An 18,910-nucleotide genomic window follows, 5' to 3' on the forward strand; every position below is an offset into this window, starting at 1 on the left:
GGATTTTGTCTCTTCTTTTTGCAGATGACGGAGTCCTGCTGGCCTCCTGTAGCCAAGACCTACAGCATGCGCTGGGGTGGTTTGCACCAAGTGTGAAGTGACTAGGATGAAGAACAGCTCCTCCAAGTCTGAGGCCATGGTTCTTGACCAGAAAAGGGTGGCTTGTCCTCTTCAGGTTGGAGGGGAGTTCCTGACTCAAGTGGAGGAGTTCAAGTATCTCGGGGTCTTGTTCACAAATGAAGGGAGAATGGAGTGGGAGATCGACAGACAGATCGGTACAGCTACCACAGTAATGGGCAGACTGTGCTGGTCTGTTGTGGTGAAGAAAGAGCTGAGCCAAAAAGCAAAGCTCTCGTTTACTGGTCGGTCTACGTTCCTACCCTCACCTATGGCCATGAACTTTGGGTCATAACTGAAAGAACGAGATCCCGGATACAAGCAGCTGAAATAAGCTTCCTCCATAGGGTGGCCGGGCACTCCCTTAGAGATAGGGTGAGGAGCTCGGCGATCCGGGAGTGGCTCGGAGTAGAGCCGCTGCTCCTCCACATTGAGAGGAGCCAGTTGAGGTGGCTCGGGCATCTATACCGGATGCCTCCTGGACGCCTTCCTCGGGAGGTGTTCCAGGCACGTCCCACCGGGAGGAGGACCAGGGGACGGCCCAGGACACGCTGGAGGGACTATGTCTCTCGGCTGGCCTGGGAACGCCTTGGGCTCCCCCCCCCCCCCCCTCCCTCCCCCCCCGGAGGAACTGGAGGAGGTGTCTGGCGAGAAGGACGTCTGGGTGTCTCTACTGAGTCTGCTGCCCCCGCGACCCGGTCCCAGATGAAGCGGAAGGTTACGAGTACGAGTACTTCTGGTTATTTTAAATGTAATTTGTTTTGTACGAAGAATTGAACTATGCACTTTTTTGGAAAATTTGTTTTAGTCATAGGAATATTATTTTAAGAGTGGTGAATCATGTCTCTCACAGTTGGGAACTAATTTGGAACATCCTGGTTCAAAGAGACGGCAGAAAAACAGCAAAAATGTATCTGGTTCACTCATTATAGATGCTCAGTTGAAATAGAACTCACTTTGACCATTTGGATGAATAGATCAATAATGTATTTATTTTAATTTATTATTTTTTTAAGTTGACTAGACGTTCACTGACCTTTTTCCATTTCTGGTTCCATTCAGGGCCTTTTCTGTATACATTAAAGGCATTTGCTGCTGTATTTTAAAACAAGGTTCATTTAAAGCTCTCACAAGAAAGAATACAACAATAAACAGAAGAAATAGAATTACTTCTAACTTAAAATGTAAATGGAGATGTAAGGTTAGTGCATACTGTATGTTAACGTCCTGCCTTACTTGGTTACAGTCACCATAGCAGCAGTGGTGTGCTGCCCCCTTTAGGTACTATCAATGTGTTGCAGCAAATGTGTCTGCGCAAGCGCAGTGGGAGTGCGGGCGCCGTTTGTGCCGTGGTTTCGGGTGAGCATTCCTGGCAACGTCTCGCTCGGAGAACAGGCTGGAGACTGACGGTGAACCAACGGCTGTTTCCTCCAACGTCTGGGGAGTTATTATTAACGGACTAACAGAAACACCGGAGCGAGTTTTAGGTAAGGTTTTCATTAAATCCGTGGCTTTCTTTGGCTTGTTTTAGGTGAACTGCGGCAGATATTCTGAGGAGCTGAAAAGTGACGAGAGAACTGAACGTTAGCGAGCAGGGCAAACACCGAGCGGCAGCTGAACCGCACAACTTCAGTCAGTCTCTGTACTACCTCTCAGCCGTTTGTCCCTCAGTCCAACCTGGAGGCTCTTACCCCCGCTCTGAGCTCCACTCAGACCTGTGAGTTAACAGAGAGCTTCAAATCCACCGCTACCCGCGGTAATTTATTTTACTACAAAATACTCTACAACCTCTCTGATCATTCATGATCCAGTGCGCATGCTCTTTGGGGTTCTATAGAATTCGGTTTTGTAGTTTTTCTGCGGATGAATTAATCACAGTTGCGAGGGCCAGGGGAAAATGGCAAAAACTACAAGTTCCAGACAATGGAGCTTTGTTTGGGAACGGGGGTAGGCTCCTAAGTTAGCCTGGAAACGAGCTTTCAATTTCGCGTAGTTGTGCCGCAATGGGAAGCTGTGGTGGCTGTATGCTCGCTTCGCTGCGAGGAGCGTGACAAATGTTTGGGCTGCGGGGTTAAACGGTTGTTTGCGGCTGTGGTTTGTCATGAGAGGGCGTGCAACACGTTTTAATTGTTGTAGTAAAAGCAGGACTGGAGGAGCTCCTGTGCGTGTGTGGACATGCACCGTTGGTTCACCTGTCAGGTTTGGGGTTGCAAACGCATTGTTGCACAGGTGTGCGTGTGTGTGTTTACACCGACCGAACAAGGGGAGACTATGCCTCTACGTGTCTTTTCTATTGAAATCCCATGTGTTGCTGCTGTATTCTCCTCAGGAAATGGCACCTTGACCAATAGTATGATGATGGATTCCTAGGAGCAGCAGAGCATTGCTGCACTGTACATAATCTTGGCACCATTTACTCTGTTTACCTTCCATCTGGAACTAATAAAATGATGATTATCAAGAAATAAGTGACTATGATATTCAAGTTTCACAACATGTTTTTATTAATGATTAAACCTGTGAGTATGCTGTAGGTATAACCAAGCTTTCAAGTCCACTGTAAGTGGAATTCAGGTGGTTCTGGACATTGTAAATCCAGTTTCTTTAGAACTCTGGTTTTTGGAGGTATGTTAGCATAATATTTAAAAGTTGTATGACTGAACAAACACAATCTTGCTCTGTTTCATCTGAAAGAGCAAGAAAATAATTTTCTATTTACACCAAGCTCATGTGTGCAGGTTAAAAATTACAGCATTTTAAAAGCTAAAATTCTAGGGTATTTCAGTTTGTATTGAAAGCCTGAAAACGTCTGACTCAAAATCACAAAAAATGTTTATTTAAAAAAATATTTTAGCTCTTGCTGTAAAACATTTACCAAGCAGCATTGATCAATGTTCTACCTTTTTGGTTCTTAGAATAAATGTCAATGAATTAATTTGTAATACAGTTTTCACTCAGCCAAATGATTTGGGTTTTTTTGTTTTAGAATATATTTTCACCATTAAAACCAGTGTTAACTTCAGTGTTAAATGTTTAAATTGAAAATTTACAGTTAGATCAAATAGCCATTATGATGTTAGAAACGCGATAGTGATATTATTGTTAAATATTGGATATTGTGTTGAGTGATCCTGTGATATTGATACTTTCCGATATATTATGCCAGTCTATTCTGACCTTGTGTCATTTTGTTAATGTGCACACTGTTATTGCGTTGATTTTTTTCTAAGATACTGTAAAGTCTTTGGCTACTAACTTTTTTTCTGTCTACCTTTAAACTCTCTACTTGTTTGACAACGCAGCGTGCCTCAAACTGACTGCTGGAAAACTGTTGTGAATTAGACATAAACTGTGTAGTATTAGACATTGCACTAGCGTGTCCGTGCAAGCTTTCTTTGATCGCTAAAAACATCAGGAGTTTGTGGTAAACATCTTCCAAAACTCCTAGTGCTGTTAAAATAGATCTACTTAGAACCTTCAACATCGGTTATAGATTTGAAAGATATTGTGCCAATGTGGTAGTCTTTTTCATAATGCATTGTTCAGTATTCTGCCTGTCATTTTGAAATAGTTTTTATCTTTTTAAAGCCAGTTCATCACAGGGCAACACAAGGAAACACAAACAGGACAAAACATGCACGCAAACACACACATACCTTAGGGGAAGTAACCAATTAACATAAATGTCATGTTTTTGGGTAGTGGAGACAACCCTGGTATGCACGGGGAGAACATGCAGACTTCATACAGAAAGAGCCCAGTCTGGGGTTTGAACCTGGGACCTTCCTGCTGTAAGGCAACAGCGCTAATCACTGCATCACTCTAGTGAAATAAAAGATTAAGCTGGTCTGTGTGAAACTGAAACAAGAGTTAGAAATAATCTACAAGTCTTAAAATTCACATTTTCTTTAACACAAAATTTAGATTTTTCTATTTTTTTAGGTCAGTTTATATTGTTTCGCTGCTACATCATTGTTGTACATTTTAGTAAAACCACATTCATGCATATAAACCTCACTTTTCTTCACTTGAAAGTAATGTAACATCTTCCCCTTTGTAATTCCTGTTTGATCCTGATTCATTTTTTTATTTTTTTTTGCTTACAATGTTGTCACATTATCTATTTTCATAACTTTGACCTGATGTCACAGAGTATGGTAAAGCACCTCTAGCCTTCAGCTTGTAGTTGTCTCCACTGGGTGCCAGATAACAGTTGCTTATGGTCTGGAATCAGTCTGAACATCTCATATTTTCTGCTACTTAGTTTGGTGTTTCATTGCAAGCAGCTGCAGGAACAAAGAACGCTGTCTTCAAAGGTAGCTGGATGTGGGCCACCTGAGTGATTTTTGCCTGTAAACATTGCTTTGAATCACCAGGTTATATCTTTGCATGAATGACTCACAAGTTGTTTCCTCTCGTTCTTTGTTCATGAAAATTATTTTTTTTTAAACTTACTGACTAGCACTGATGACCATCTTTTTAGGAAAACTGTGAAAATTTACCACCTGTGTCCCTTGTAATGATTTTATTAAGGCAACAAAAACTACTTTTGGCCCCCCTGAATTGTTGATTCCCAGCTGCGACACCTTAGCACCCCTTCTGCTGCTTGTTATATCATCTCTTGCCAGGTTTCCAGATAATCCTTTAACACATCCGTTAGTTAAATAAAGGTTGTTATAAAGAAGGTGTGTGCTTTCAGAATGCAGTGGGACAAACATACTGTTGTGATTATGAATCTGAGAATATTATTTAATATTAATATTTTAATATTTTATCAAATAATATTTGGGTCTGTTAAGGGTTGTCCTGTGAATACCAGCCCAGTAAGGCGATGGTATTAGGACAAAATAGAAAGGTGTGAGACGAGCTCTGACATTATTGAACAGCATAAACTCTGCACACACATGGAATGAATTCACACAATTTCTTAAAATACAAGAATTTATTAACAAAAATAAGTCAACTCAAAGTCAAACATATTTCAATCAACAAACTCTTTACTATGTTAAAACAATCCAACTAAACTACCAAGCAGAATTAAAGAATAATGAAGACTAATGGACTATGTACAATATAATCAAGTTGATTAAAGATGATTGAAATCATGACCAAAAAGAGTGATGCAACATTACCATGCAATGTTTATGTTTGAGAACCAAGGATTATCTTGAAGAATCTGGAAATGAAGTTAAGTTAGTTTTGGAACTAACTTAGACAATAATCAGCAAACAATTAGACAACAATTCACAATGCAAGATCAGATAAAATATTATTTTAATAGAATAATGTTTTAAATAATGATCTGCTGAATAAAACCAACCTTCTGGATGACCATTTCTCAATGGTGTCTAATTAGCTGCCTTTATTTATTGAAATAATATTTGAAGAAATATTATTAAGGGAGTATTTTGGAAACGAGCCAAATCTTTCTGGAGAAATGGGGCTTAATGGTGTTTACTTAGTTGTCAAATCTAGTAAATGATGTTTAAGGACTATTATTTACTGGATTGAAGACTAAACCTTTCTGGGTAAATATTATTTAGCACCAGAATCAAACACACACCTTTAAAAATACTGTTAATAAAAGGGTTAAAATGCATAAGCGCGGACGGAGCATTATGAGCAATCTTCTGTTTAAAATCACCCTTCAAGTAAAGTTTGACTTAACTTAAAAACAGAATACAAACAAGGCACGTGTGCTGCAGATAGCCTGCTAGCACTAAGATAGCAGAGTTTCACACAAACAAAACCAAACTTCATAGAATGAAAACGTTCAGATCATTTCATCCTAACTGTTAGTCTGCCCAAACCCTAACCTCTGACCATGGTGAGGAAATGTTGTCCAAGGGGCGAAGTTTGAAGAAATGTCCACAGTCAACAAGCGGTTAGCTCGGTAGCTTCGCGGGGGGTTTTAAGGTGCGTTCGCTCTGTGGATAAAAGGGTTAGCTCCGGAGCTGTAGCTGGGCGGCCCATCCTGTCCGCTGACCACACGGGTTAACACGGTGAGGTGGTCTCTGCTGTCTTCCTTCCAGATTGGGAGACCGCGTCTTTGCAAGGGTTTCTCTCGAACACCGTTTGTCTCTGCGGGGCTCGGAGAGAAAGTCAACAATGCTTATACCTTAATTTCCCCTCTTTATGAATGAAATCACCGGGTACACAAACAGTGCTTCACTCATACTTAACTTGTGCATATGATCGCGTGATCTTATGACACTCTTGGATCCAGTTTGAAGAGTTTATGTCTTTTTGCCACCAAAAGACATTAGCGCGCTTTGTCCCCCTCCTATCCCGATGAACACCGGTGTGGAAGAGATCGACTTGTTGGAGAGGGTGTGCTCTTATTCAGACAGAGGGATCATGGGAAGTCTGCTGCTACCCCCCTTTCCTCAGTTGCTGGAAGTCAGTTAAATGCCATTTATTTTGAAAGTTCCAGAAAAGTCCGTACCGGAGTTTAATGTTGAAATCCATGGCTGGGTCCCAACAATACACTCACACACCATCTATCATGATCATGGATGTGTCCCGTCAGGTCAGAGTGGGAGGACAAACCGTTAGAGCATGGATACCATCTGGTCCATGTCAAGGTCCGTACTCAAGCCTCAGTGTGTTTGCACAAGGGTGCATTTCAAGGAGACAGGCATGTACAATTTCCCTTGTTTTGCAAGTATTATTGATTAACCTGAAAATTACAGACTACTTACAGCCATCTTCTATTGAGCTGCATTTTAATCCGGTTCCCCTTATACTCCTCGTAAATGAACAGTTTAAAGCCACATTGACAGTTACTCAACAAGCTATCACACCTGCCGTCACAGCTTCCTCCTTGCTGGGCTGAAATGCAGTTATGACATTAACTGACTCGGGCCAGCAAGTATTTCTGCTTGATTACGGTTGTAATTCTTTCTGCTTCTCTTCAAAAAATTTTAAATAAATGTGTCATCTGCCCTATGCTATAAATCATTTATCCCTTGTTTTTGTTTGGTCAGTGTTACCTGAACTTTTCAACATTTGTCACACTACAACCACAAACATATTTTCTAGGGATTTTATGTAGTAGACCAATGCAAAGTATTGGATGACTGGGAAAGAGATCAGAGATGCCTTGTTGTCAACATGTTCTTAGTATGGAGTGTATTTGTATTCAGACCTCCTGAGTCAATGTAGATAAACCTTGCACTGTAGTTAAACCTGCAAGTGTTTTGGGATATGCCTTGACCAGCTTTATATGTATACAGGCAATCAATTCTGGACACCCTTTCCAAAGTAGTTCAGTCAGATTGGATGGAGAGTGTAGCCACGGGATTTGGCCTTGGTTTAGGCTTGGACCTTGACTTGGGCATTTTAACACATCATCATGCTTTATTGTAGCTCTGGCTGTGTGTTTGGGGTTGTTGTCTTGCTAGAAAGCGAACCTCCAGCCTCATATATTTTGCAGTCTCCAGCAGGTGTTCTTACAGGGTTGCCCATCTTCTCTGGTCCTGCTGAAGTAAAGCATCTCCTCAGCATGATGCTGCCACCATCCTATTACAACTTGCGCATTCTATTCTCAAGGTGATGTGCACTAATAGTTATCCTGCCAAACATGATGTTTTGCATCCAGGCCAAAAGTTCAAAGTTCTTTCACAAAGAGAAGATTTGTTGAGCTCATGAATAAGATCTGCCTCAGCTGTGGATCGGATAGCTCGGACAGCCAAGTCATTCTAGGTTTGCAGTTGTGTTGTACTCTCCATTTTCAGAAGATTGATGGAGCCGATCTCTTTGAATTGTGCAAACTAGGTTATATTTTTATAACCTTGCTTGCTTTAAACTTCTCCACAGCCCTCTCTCTGACCTGTCCGCTGTGTTGCTTTGTCTATATGAGGATGATTGTTTACTAATGTTCTCTAACAGAACTGTGAGGCCTTCACAGAAGATACTGAGATTAAATTACATGCAGATTGAATCTGTCTACTAGTTTGGTGACTTCTTTTTGTTTTTAATTGTTTTTCTTTTGCAGCACTAGTTGCCTTTATTCATTTTTTAAGTGAGTGGAAAGAGAGGGGGATGACATGAAGCAAAGGTCATCAGGCTGGGATTCGAACCCGTGACAGGGTGCTTCAAGGACCAAGACCTGCGTACATGTGTTCCAACCTGGCACCACTGTCGCACCCTTGTTTTGTGACTTCTGAAGAATTTATTGAGGGGTGTCTGAGCAAAGGGGACGGAGTCAAAATACAACCAATAATTGTCAGATTTTTGTTTATTAACATTTTTTAAAACCATGGGTTATTTCCCTTCCACTTCACAATTATGTGCTACATTGTACTGGTTTATTATATAATATCATAATAAAATAATCTGAGGTTTGCATTGTTGTTGTGACAAAATGTAAAAAGGGGGTTCCAATACTTTTCTAAGGTGCTGTATAAAGCAGTGACATAGTAATAAATAAGGACCCCAGACACTTATGCAAATCATTATATAATACTTATGTTTAGATGAAATTTGTCTCGTCTAACCAGGCAGTCTGAGGATACCATAATATCAGAACGAATCACGTGGGTGAAAGCAAGCGTCCGTGCAAAGAGAACAGAAAACTCCATTTTATTTGGTAATTATGTAAGGCAGTGCATATTTATGTAACACTGTGGTTCAGTAGGGATGTGCATAAAACATTGCTTTGTTAGGAATAGATATGTTACCTGAATGCGTGGCAGTTATGCACTTCTTCACATTCAATTCTGGCTAACTCTTGACGTTTTCTGCTGTTAAAATTGTGGCACTTGGGGTGTTCTATATGTTTTAAATGTGATAAACCAGCTTCTTGGTGTACAGTTAATTCAATTCCCTAGATCTGTGTCATGCCCATGGGTTAGATAGGGAGCAGGTGTACAAGATGAAACGGCATTATATAACCAGTATAGCAGTCCCTCCCCCACTCTCTCTGATGAATTTTCTTCCCTTGAGAGTCTTATCCATAAGTCAGTATTCATGACTGTGTCAAGAGGTCAGAGATTTGAAGAAACAGAAGGCCACACAATATTTTTCTCAAATGAGGCTCTGCTTTATGGCCTTTTGTGCAGCTATGAAACACTTGCTAGGTAGGCAGTAGATCTATCAACCCTGTCTTGTTTTTTTCTTCCCACTTCTTCCAAATGACAATTCCCCTCAAGGTGTTGTTTATAATCAGTGTCTTACCCTTATGGAAGCTGTTAAATCATGGACTTGCAGTCCTGCATGTAAATAGATGAAATAGGATTGTATTTGACTGGGTTGGCTATCAGATGGAATAGCCTCACAGTCTCAGCACAGGCTAAGAACCAGACTACATCTTTTTTTCCTCCCTGCTCCTCTGTGCCGCCAGACATGTTTGACCAGAGTAAATATAGCCCATTGGTTTTAGCTAGAGGATAAACACAGATGTTGAGGATGCTTTGCCTTGCCACAGGTTGGCCAGTTTCCTACTAGCGGTCAATACTGGTAGGAACACATTGGGAAGAGAAGCCTCATCGCCCTTCAGCACACCCTTTAACAGTGTTACCGGAGTTAACGCTAAGCTTTCAACAAGATTATAAGAGATACGCTGGCTACAAAGTAACACCCTGACAACATGGTGTATTTAAACTGGTGTCACCAGGCCTGTGTTGGCATCTGTTTAGAGGTTTTTAAAAGTGGAAGCCTTGTTGATGTCCACTGAAGAAAGCATATTTACCTAATCATGCAAGTTGAAGCCTAAACAGATGGCTTTGTGGAGAGATGCACCAATAAGGCTTTTCCTGGCTGATTCCGGTTTATTTCTTTTTTTATTTGAGGTCTAACCTGCTTATATTGATTTTGAACAATTTCAGCTTTTTATTCTAAGGACGTTATTAAACAAAGGGATATTAGGTGCTAAAGGTTCTTTAATAGAGCTAATTCTTTTACATTCAACACAAAATAAAAGGAAGTGCAAGATGATGCCCATTTATGTATCAAATCACATATCCCTAACCTTTATCCCATTGTTGTTGAAGTAAAAAAGTGCACAAAGAACATGCTTCTGGTGGATGCATTTAGAGACCAAATATGATGGGAGTTCTTAATTGTGTGTGCATTTAATGAACAGAAAACATTAAAAAAATTCACATTTTAACCTTCAGAAAATTGGATAATATCTATTTCTGTCTGATCCATTGGTGCTTTTTTTTAAGTATTATTTTGAAAAACATTTTGGTGCTAGTGGCCTTTATTTGTTTTTTAAAGTGAGTTGACAGGAAATAGGGGGAGAGGGAGAAGGACATGCAGTAGCCGTCAACGGGCCGGAACTCGAACCCACGACAGCCTGAGTTGAGGGCTAAGGCCTCTTTACATGGGTCGTGCACTTTATCCTTGCGCCTGCTCCGCATCTATTGGTGCTTTTTTTTTTTTTTTTTAAGCAGAGACAATAATAATAATAATCTGTACATAAAGTCAGATCTGGCTTACTGCATCTGCTTTGGGCCTACTTTGCCCCTAAGCCAATCTAAATGGGCAAATCTCCATTATACCGCTCCCCCTTTTTGATGCTACTCTCTTCCATAGATGCCTCTTTATGAAACATAAGATGTTCTGTTATAGTGTTGTAAAACTCTTGGTTAGGATTCTTGAGTTATTTAGGTCTTCAGTCTCGTTTGGTCTCCATCAGACAATCTTTGTTCCCACAAAATGTTCCAATGTACATTCCTAGCTATGGACACTTATGGATCTTTGAAAGGCAGCTGTCACCTTTCGGTGTTATGTTTCCATTCAAGCAGCCTTCTTGTTTTGTGTCCTGAAGGATTTGTCTGGTGTTCTAAGGGGAAGTGTGTGTTCTTATATCTGCTTCATGCTCGTCCCCAATCGAGATTTTACACACGGGAATAACAGGTGTCGTGTTTCCACAAAGAGCTCTATCATATGCTAGTATGGGAGAAATGCTCGGCAAACAGGAAATCCTTCCTGGCAGGATAAAGAAACAGCTGATTCTGTTTCCATCTGTTTATAGACTGAGAGAATCAAATTAACCCAGTGTCACACATTTACAAATGAGCTAGGCCATCACTGCTGGTTACTGGTATGAAGGTATATCAGCGTTTTAAAAAGTTCTGGGTTTCAAAACCACTAAAACGTTCTGCCATACATTTTAAACCTGCAGGGTTAAGTTCAGATGCACTGATTCCGCTTTTCCTGGCCGGTACTGATTTCTGGATTTCTTTGAAGTCTGACCTGGTTATTTCAATTTTGGCAGACTGGTCAGATTTGTTTTCTCTTTCTAAGACATACATCACATTAAAGTGGAAGAAATGTGCTTCAGGTTTTTGATGGAGGTAGCACTTTTGTAGATTATCTCTATTGCTGGTAAATTTAGCAGGTGATTAATTTGTTGTTGTGCTTAAAACCTATCTAAGTCAAAATAAAGGTTAAAGGTAACATTAATAAAACAAATACTCAATGTCTTGTTTAGCATCAGAAGTAATACTGGTTGCTGTTCTGTTTTTTCTTTTTAAATCATCATTACAATATGTCATAGATTTTTTGATTTGAATGGATATACCATGTAACTGTTATTTTTACTGACGTTTGTCATACTGGCCAGTGCCTTTGCAGGACACAGGAAAGCTGAAAAATCAAGTCTAAGAGACTGAAAAAAGTAAAAATCTGTCAGCTGGAAATAAACATTCTTTTGATTAAACATGAAACTTGTCTGAAATGAGCAGTCAAAAATAGTAATGAGTAGGAAAGCTTAAAAACCCATAATTTCAAGGGAAAATCACTGTATAAACATAACACTGTAATTATTCAGTCCATTTAACACTCTTAAAACTGCCAGGTTTATATGAGTGTAGCTAACATTTTGTCTGTGTATCTCATTAACCATGTTTGCTGGCATTGTTCATTGCATCTGTGCTGCCTATCGGAGGTCAAGCTGTCAGGACAGGAAGTGAGTCCATACCAAAGTATTCATGTGTGGCAGAGATGAGTGTTGAAATGAGTCAGACATTAAGCATCAGAGAAAGAAGTGGCCAAACACTGATGTTCGGATCTGTCATGAAGACCAAGAACTAGCTCACAAAAGATGAGTAATATCCCTCCTTTCAAGATCAGAACCATGTCATAGAGTGCATCTTCAGTGTGCAGCTGAGATCCTGACGGTTTTCTTTGTCCACGCATTGTTGAAATAGTTTCTGAGCTCATTGTAGTTTCCGGTAAGGAACCAGCAGCATGTTGAAACTAAAGGGCGTAACACCAGCGGGAAATGTGGATGGATATGCATGTTTTCCCTTTCTTCTGCTACAGCAGGATCCTTTGCTTTTATAAACATGTTCATCTCTGTAAGAATTATATACAGGTTCTATCCTCTAGTGTATTTCAAGTAAATGTCTTCTTTATTTTTTTTCTTTATTCCTGCAAACATGCTTGAGGTTCATCCACGTAACATCTCCCTTGAGTGTTTCCCTCCATCTAAAATGTCAAGTTATTAGTGCGTACTGTAGGCGCATTGTTTTAATGCTAATTGAGTGTAGCATGTGGTCATTCCACAAATACTTCCTCCCCAGTTTATTATGGTACTGTATCAAAATATGCGTTTTTTTTCCTTTGCTCATTTCCAAATCAGATTTGGAAGGACGCTATTTAGTGGGTTATTTCCAGACAAGTTCATTTGATCTGCTTTGCTCAGAGAGGGTCTGGAATGCTAATTTGTTTGATGTTGATGAGACAGAGCAGGATAGATAGTAGGTCATTATGAGAGGAACATAAGGGGATTTCTCACAAAGATTCAAGTTAGAGCTGTTTGTTATGAATTATATTGTTTATTCTACGTGTGTACTATCATCGAATCCCCGCTCAACCAATGACGGACTGATGTGTATTGTTACAAATTTGCTTTCAGAAAAAAACCCCATGAAATTCTAGTCATTTATAGGAGTACCTACGAGCACATGTACCAATCAGCTATTTATTTAAAGTTAAATTTAGCAAAGATTTTATTGCAACAGTGTCTTTATCCCTCTTACATTTGGGCAAATTCTGAACTGTTCGAGGTCTGAAAGTTTATCAACAGAAGTCAACAAAAACGCACATCTGCTGCTACAAAATACCTCTGGTTGGCATTTTAGATACTGTTAAAAATTCAACATCAATGTCTAAAGAGTGATGATTTATAGAGATAGACTTGATGTACATCTAACAGAATGCTACAACATTTGTAAGGATTTATGTTTTTAAGCTATATTGTTGGCCCCGAGCAGACTGTGAAATTAGTTTGCTTTCATGTGTTGTTTATTCTACAGGCGCTGCTGATGGTGTCCCTGAAAACAGTAGCAGTGTAATGTTTAATCTTTTATTTTTTACTTAACCAGTAAAGGTCAGGATTTTTATGCCAATTTTTGACCCGATCTTCCCCTACTGACATGCCCCAATAACCTGGATGGCTCTTAAAATAATCTTTTGAGATATTCCTGCCGTGTTTGGTGTTTTAGGCGTGATCTGGTCTGCTCAGAAGGATGTCTGGACCGCTCAGACCTCATATCAGGGACATTCAACATGGAGTGTCTTGGCCTGTTATCCTAGCGTGTGGGATGTTCCCCGAGGACAAACGAGCACACAACCTGTTGAATGTGACGTGTAGCCAATCAGAAAGGGAGTTGACAGAAACATGGAGGGGAATTACTCTGAACTCACGTTTGATCACGAGAGGGTTTGCGAGATTTCCCGTCTGAAATCTGAATGTTCGTGAGTGAAATCTGCTCGTGTGTGGTGTGTTGTGCTTGCCGTGTGGCTGGACTCCACACACTGTAAGACCAAACCTATTTTACCTTCGATTTTTCTATCATCTTGTGTGTATCTAAGAGGGGGCTTTTGACACATTTTATACATCATAACTAAAATGACTCTAAAGACAAGTCCAATCAAACAAAATGACATGATCTGATTGCTTTAGTTTGAAACAGAAAAACAGCAATTGCTTCTACTGTTGCTTAAATCATAGAGAATTTTGGTTTTTTACATTAATAATAACGTTGTCTGGCAGATCTATTTTATTTGTTTTTTTTTTATTTTGAAACATCCTTGTGGAAGACCTTTGGAAATGCCTTCAGCTTTCACATGCAGAGTTTAGTTGGAAAGTAAATTTTCAAACAAACTGACATGTTCTGAAAATGTCACACTCACAGTTTGCTTTTAACAGCAAATGGTCCACTGTGTCAAAAGCCTTGCAGAGGTCACTAAAAAGGCCTGCTCCGTCAGTGCTCAGTGCTCTTCTGTCTCAGGGCCAGATGTCTACAGAATCAGTTGTCAGGGTGATTGTTGGTATTAGCCAAATAACTGAAGCAGTAGTTTTTCCAAAAAATGTTTTGTGCTTTTGTTTTCATATGTTTTGTGTCTAAACTTTAAGCAGCAAGGCTCGTTAACTGTTTGTAGGTGTTGGCCAAGGAGCAGAGGAGGGCAGAAGGAAGTGACAGAGGTTTGGGTGTTTCTTTACAGACCTTAGAGGCTGTTATCATCGTGGGAGAGGAGGAGACGGATGGGCTGATAACTCACTGGGAGTGAAATGGCCTAATGAGAGAAGGGAGAGAAGCACAGATACAGAGATGGGCTGAAAGGAAGGCTTGTTGGAAGAAGAAAGCCTGTTCATGTTCTTCCATTTCCTCCAGCACCTCCTGGATTTCATCCTGTCATTTTGTTCCCTTTCCCCCCATTGACCTCTGCAGCTGAGCTCTGATTAAAAGAGCTCGCATTCGCTGTGTCAGCCATGGCTTCACCTGTGAAATAATAATGACCAAAAAGCAGCAAACAAAACAAATTGGATGTGAGTAACTATTGAAAAAGATGTGATAAATCACCCCCTAGAGAGAGATGAAAGCCATGGAGATGGTGGGAGGTTGTCCTATTTGTGAATCTATGGAGGAAAATGTGTGGCTGTCTCTTAATGAATGAAAAGAAGCACAAAAACACAGAAGAGGAAGGAGATGGCGAATATTTTGTCTCCTGTGAGTCAGCTACCTGGTGACTGAATGTGTGTGGAAGGTCTCTGTTATCCCCCATCACTGAAACTGGTTTGACCCACTTTGCTGCCTAAAGGCAAACACCCTCAACACCTCTCTTCTCCCCTGTCCCAGACATGCACTTAGACAACTAGACATGAACTCTGCTTCTCTCAACTGAAACATCTCTAAGCACACATGGCTGCATCCATTAAACACATTTCTGCCACAAAACTACTCTACATGCATTCTTTCTCCTTTGATGCACAATGATCTACAGGGGCGGAGGTTTTTCAGTGTCGTGTAGATTAACAAAGAAATATTAAAAAAAAAACACATTCGGTCAAAATTAAGATGAAAAAGCAAAAATAATGCCTTTGATCCCAGTGTGGTTTTAGAATCAGCAACATCAGTCATGAAAATATATTACAAATATCTCCCTTCTTGACTAAATTCCTTTAAACACTCCCCATCTCCTCCTTTTACCTTTTGTCCTACGTTTCTGCTCTAAATATTAAGCCATTAGTCAAATCTTTTCATTACAGACCATAGCTGCCTGACTGGAAAACAAATGGACCTCTGTGAATACATGTGCAACTCGGTGTGGGTGCACGTGTGGCTGCAGGACCACACCCTGGAATCACACCACAGTTTAAACCAAACACACAGATAGGGAAATGGATGAAGCTTGGCTTATTTGTACTTTGCACTATTTAATTACTTAAGATCACAAGGTGAAGAATTAGGGTTGTGGCATCCACACGAGTCTTAATGTTGCTACTACTCTTTCAGCTGTAGCTATATTGTGTTGTGTTGTGTTGGTGTTTCTTCTGCTGGATCACACAGAACCTTCACTCAGCTGTTTTTACTGGCCAGATTCCACCTCAGAGATGCCGCTTTAAGTCCAGATGCCTGAGATAGCTTTGAGGGGCGAAGACCTCTGTCGGCATGTATCACTCCCCCTCACCGTTGCGGTTTGATCCTGAGGTTCAGGCTGCTGTTCCCATTAACAAGAAATATTGTTGGCACTTAAGCAGTAGATCTATATCCATTAGTTGGTATTTACACTGCCTTGCTAAACTATTTATACACCTTGAACTTTTGTTACATTATAACTATAAACTTCAGCACATTAAATTGGGACTTTATTTGATAGACCAACACAAACTAGCATGTTGACCGATGGAGTGCTGGAAGCACAGATAAGAAAAGGAGGAGAAAGGAAAAAGTGGATTTATCCCAACTGATTTCATCATTAGAATATGTATCAATAATGTCGTCACATGACTTTCAAGTACTGTGCAGCCTTACTCTAGATGCTGAGAACTGGTTGAGACATACCAGCTGAATACTTTGGTTAGGGAGCAGGGATTGGCATTTATAAGTTACATTAATCATTATCGTGACAATGATGAATTCCAATGAATGATGTTTGAAAACCACAATAAAGCTGGTCAGTGAACCGGCTTCAGAAAACACAGTAGACCGACGCCAGTAGAGGACATGGCACCCCAAATCATTACTGACTTTGGCTTCACACAAAGGACTGCAACATTTGTAGCCCATATGTGGGATTTGTTTGATACACTGACTCCGGCCTCAGTCCACGCCTTGTGAAGCTCCCCCAAGTGCTCCCACACTTTTTTCTTCCTCTTAACTTTGCATTGATATGCGTGAATACAGTGAAAACCCAGTTTCTTTAACAATGAACTTTTGTGGCTTACCCTTCCTGTGGATTGTGTTAATCACTGTCTGTTGGACAACTGGCAAGTCAGCAGTCTTCCAAACAATTGTGTAGAGTATAACATGGAATTTATGGATTTAAAAATGTCCTCCTTTTCGCTGATCTGATGTAATATTCAAATTTTCTGAGACAGAAATGTTTGGGTTTTCATTATTTGTAAATCGTAATACTAAAATTGACAAGAAATAAAGGCCTGAAATATGTCATTCTTTGTTTAATGAATCTATGTAATATGTGGGTTTCACTTCCTGAAATGAGTGACAAAAAATAGAGCTTTTTTATATTTATTTATTTTTTCAGATGTACTTGTACATATGCATGCATTTTTTAGATTTATATTTGGGAAAATACTTGGATCCTTTTTCTTACATTTAACAATTTTAACATCTAGAAACCCAATAACATGCATTGATGTTTGTGCTGCAGTTTGTAAGGAGTGATTTGGTTGATCTCTCCACTCTGAATGCAGTGAGTTAAAGGTGTGAACAGGCATCTGTGCAAATGCACGTGTACATGTTGCAACATTTTTGCTGTTGATTCTTCTCTGCTCATGGGATAAGATCACCACAGATGGCAAGCTATGGCCGTCCATGTCCCAAAACTGACAGACCTTTACTAAGATCCCGTCTTCATTAAACTTGAACGGGTTGTTCATTTGTGAAGCTTGAGGACACAAACACACTACCACCGTGAGCCACACCTTTCTCATGTAATCCTATTTTAGGAAGGACAAACCCCTCTTTATAATACCTTCTGAATAGACTCTGCTCACCTGTACACACCACCTGCCTCTCCTTGGCAAGTGTTTGTGTGCTGGCTTCTGTGCAACATTAACAACCTCTACGTTTTGTTTTTGTTTATTTTAAGTCCTGTTTCAGATAGAAGTACAGCTGCACCGATCAGTTTGAAAGAAATCAGAATCAGCCTGTTTTAACTGGATCAGCTCTGATCAGGGACTTTCAAGTCAAATAATAACACCCCTCACAACCCGGACTTCATTACATGCATCGAGACTAAGGCCCTGTCCACACAAAGCCGGGTTTCAGAGTGTCCGCAAATCTTCTGGGTCAGATAAAGAGGCTCGAAGTGGCTGCGACACCGACTACACTTAAAACCTGCTCCCGAAGCCTGTTCGAAGCCCCCCTCTGTGGACGGCTCCGTGTGGATAACTCCAACCCCTTACCCGGCTAGAGGCAGGCCAGCTTCCCTCCCCTCTCCTCTCCATCAACATTCATGCGCTGTCTAGCCAAAAACAACAGCAACAACAGTGGCAGACTTCAGTTATATTGAAGCTAATCCATCTGTTGTGTATTTTACACCAAAATCTTTTGCTCCTTTTATGGCGAGCATGAGCCGGAATGGGAGTTAGAAAACTACATCTACCAATGCTTACAACCTTTTTATCTTTGCTGCTGCACTACTGCGCCACTCACTGCTGTGGCATAGGTATTACTACGCCTAATACGGCACCTGGTTTCATTTCTACAGATATCCGTGAGGATGCTATCTTCGGCTCCATGTGGACATGGCCTAAGAATTCATAATTTTTTGTGTACAGTACAGACTACCTCTTGAAGCTCATCAACAGAATGCCAAGAGTATGTGGAGCAGTAATCAAAGCAAAAGGTGGCTACTTTGAAGAACCTAGAATATAAGACATATTTTCAGTTCATTTTTGTTCAGTATATAATTTGACATGTGTTAATTCATAGTTTTGATGCCTTCAGTGTGAAGCTACAATATTCATATTCATGAAAATAAAGAAAACTCTTTGAATGAGAAGGTGTGTCCAAACTTATTGGTCTGTACTGTATATATATTTATATTTATATACAGTTAGCTACTTTACTCTGCCCAGGTGCTTTCACACCTGTCCAAACGTAGCAATCCAAAGAGCAGATCATACACCTCTGGTGTGAAAGCACCCCTAATATTTATGTTTGACATGTCGCTATCAGTTTCCTGTATGCTTCAACAGCTTTTATATCCAGTCAAAACATGCTAGTTTCTTAGTAGATCAGTAGATTCCCTTACATGAAATCTAATCATTGTAAACGGGAGTGCCCAAACTGAACCCAATGCCTTCTCC

General features: G+C 40.3%; 1 protein-coding gene across 1 annotated transcript in view; it reads left to right on the forward strand.

Annotated features, from left to right (window-relative positions):
• The first annotated feature begins 1,369 nt into the window (after nucleotides 1–1,369).
• The window catches only part of sipa1l3 (signal-induced proliferation-associated 1 like 3), a 101,606-nt gene continuing 84,065 nt past the window's right edge, over nucleotides 1,370–18,910 (forward strand). Inside the window, exon 1 of the mRNA XM_047391701.1 lies at nucleotides 1,370–1,604. The gene's annotated coding sequence lies outside the window, so the exon portion shown is untranslated. The remainder of the gene's footprint in view (nucleotides 1,605–18,910) is intronic.

Source organism: Girardinichthys multiradiatus, chromosome 18 (assembly GCF_021462225.1).
Source record: "Girardinichthys multiradiatus isolate DD_20200921_A chromosome 18, DD_fGirMul_XY1, whole genome shotgun sequence".
Lineage (NCBI taxonomy): Eukaryota > Metazoa > Chordata > Actinopteri > Cyprinodontiformes > Goodeidae > Girardinichthys > Girardinichthys multiradiatus.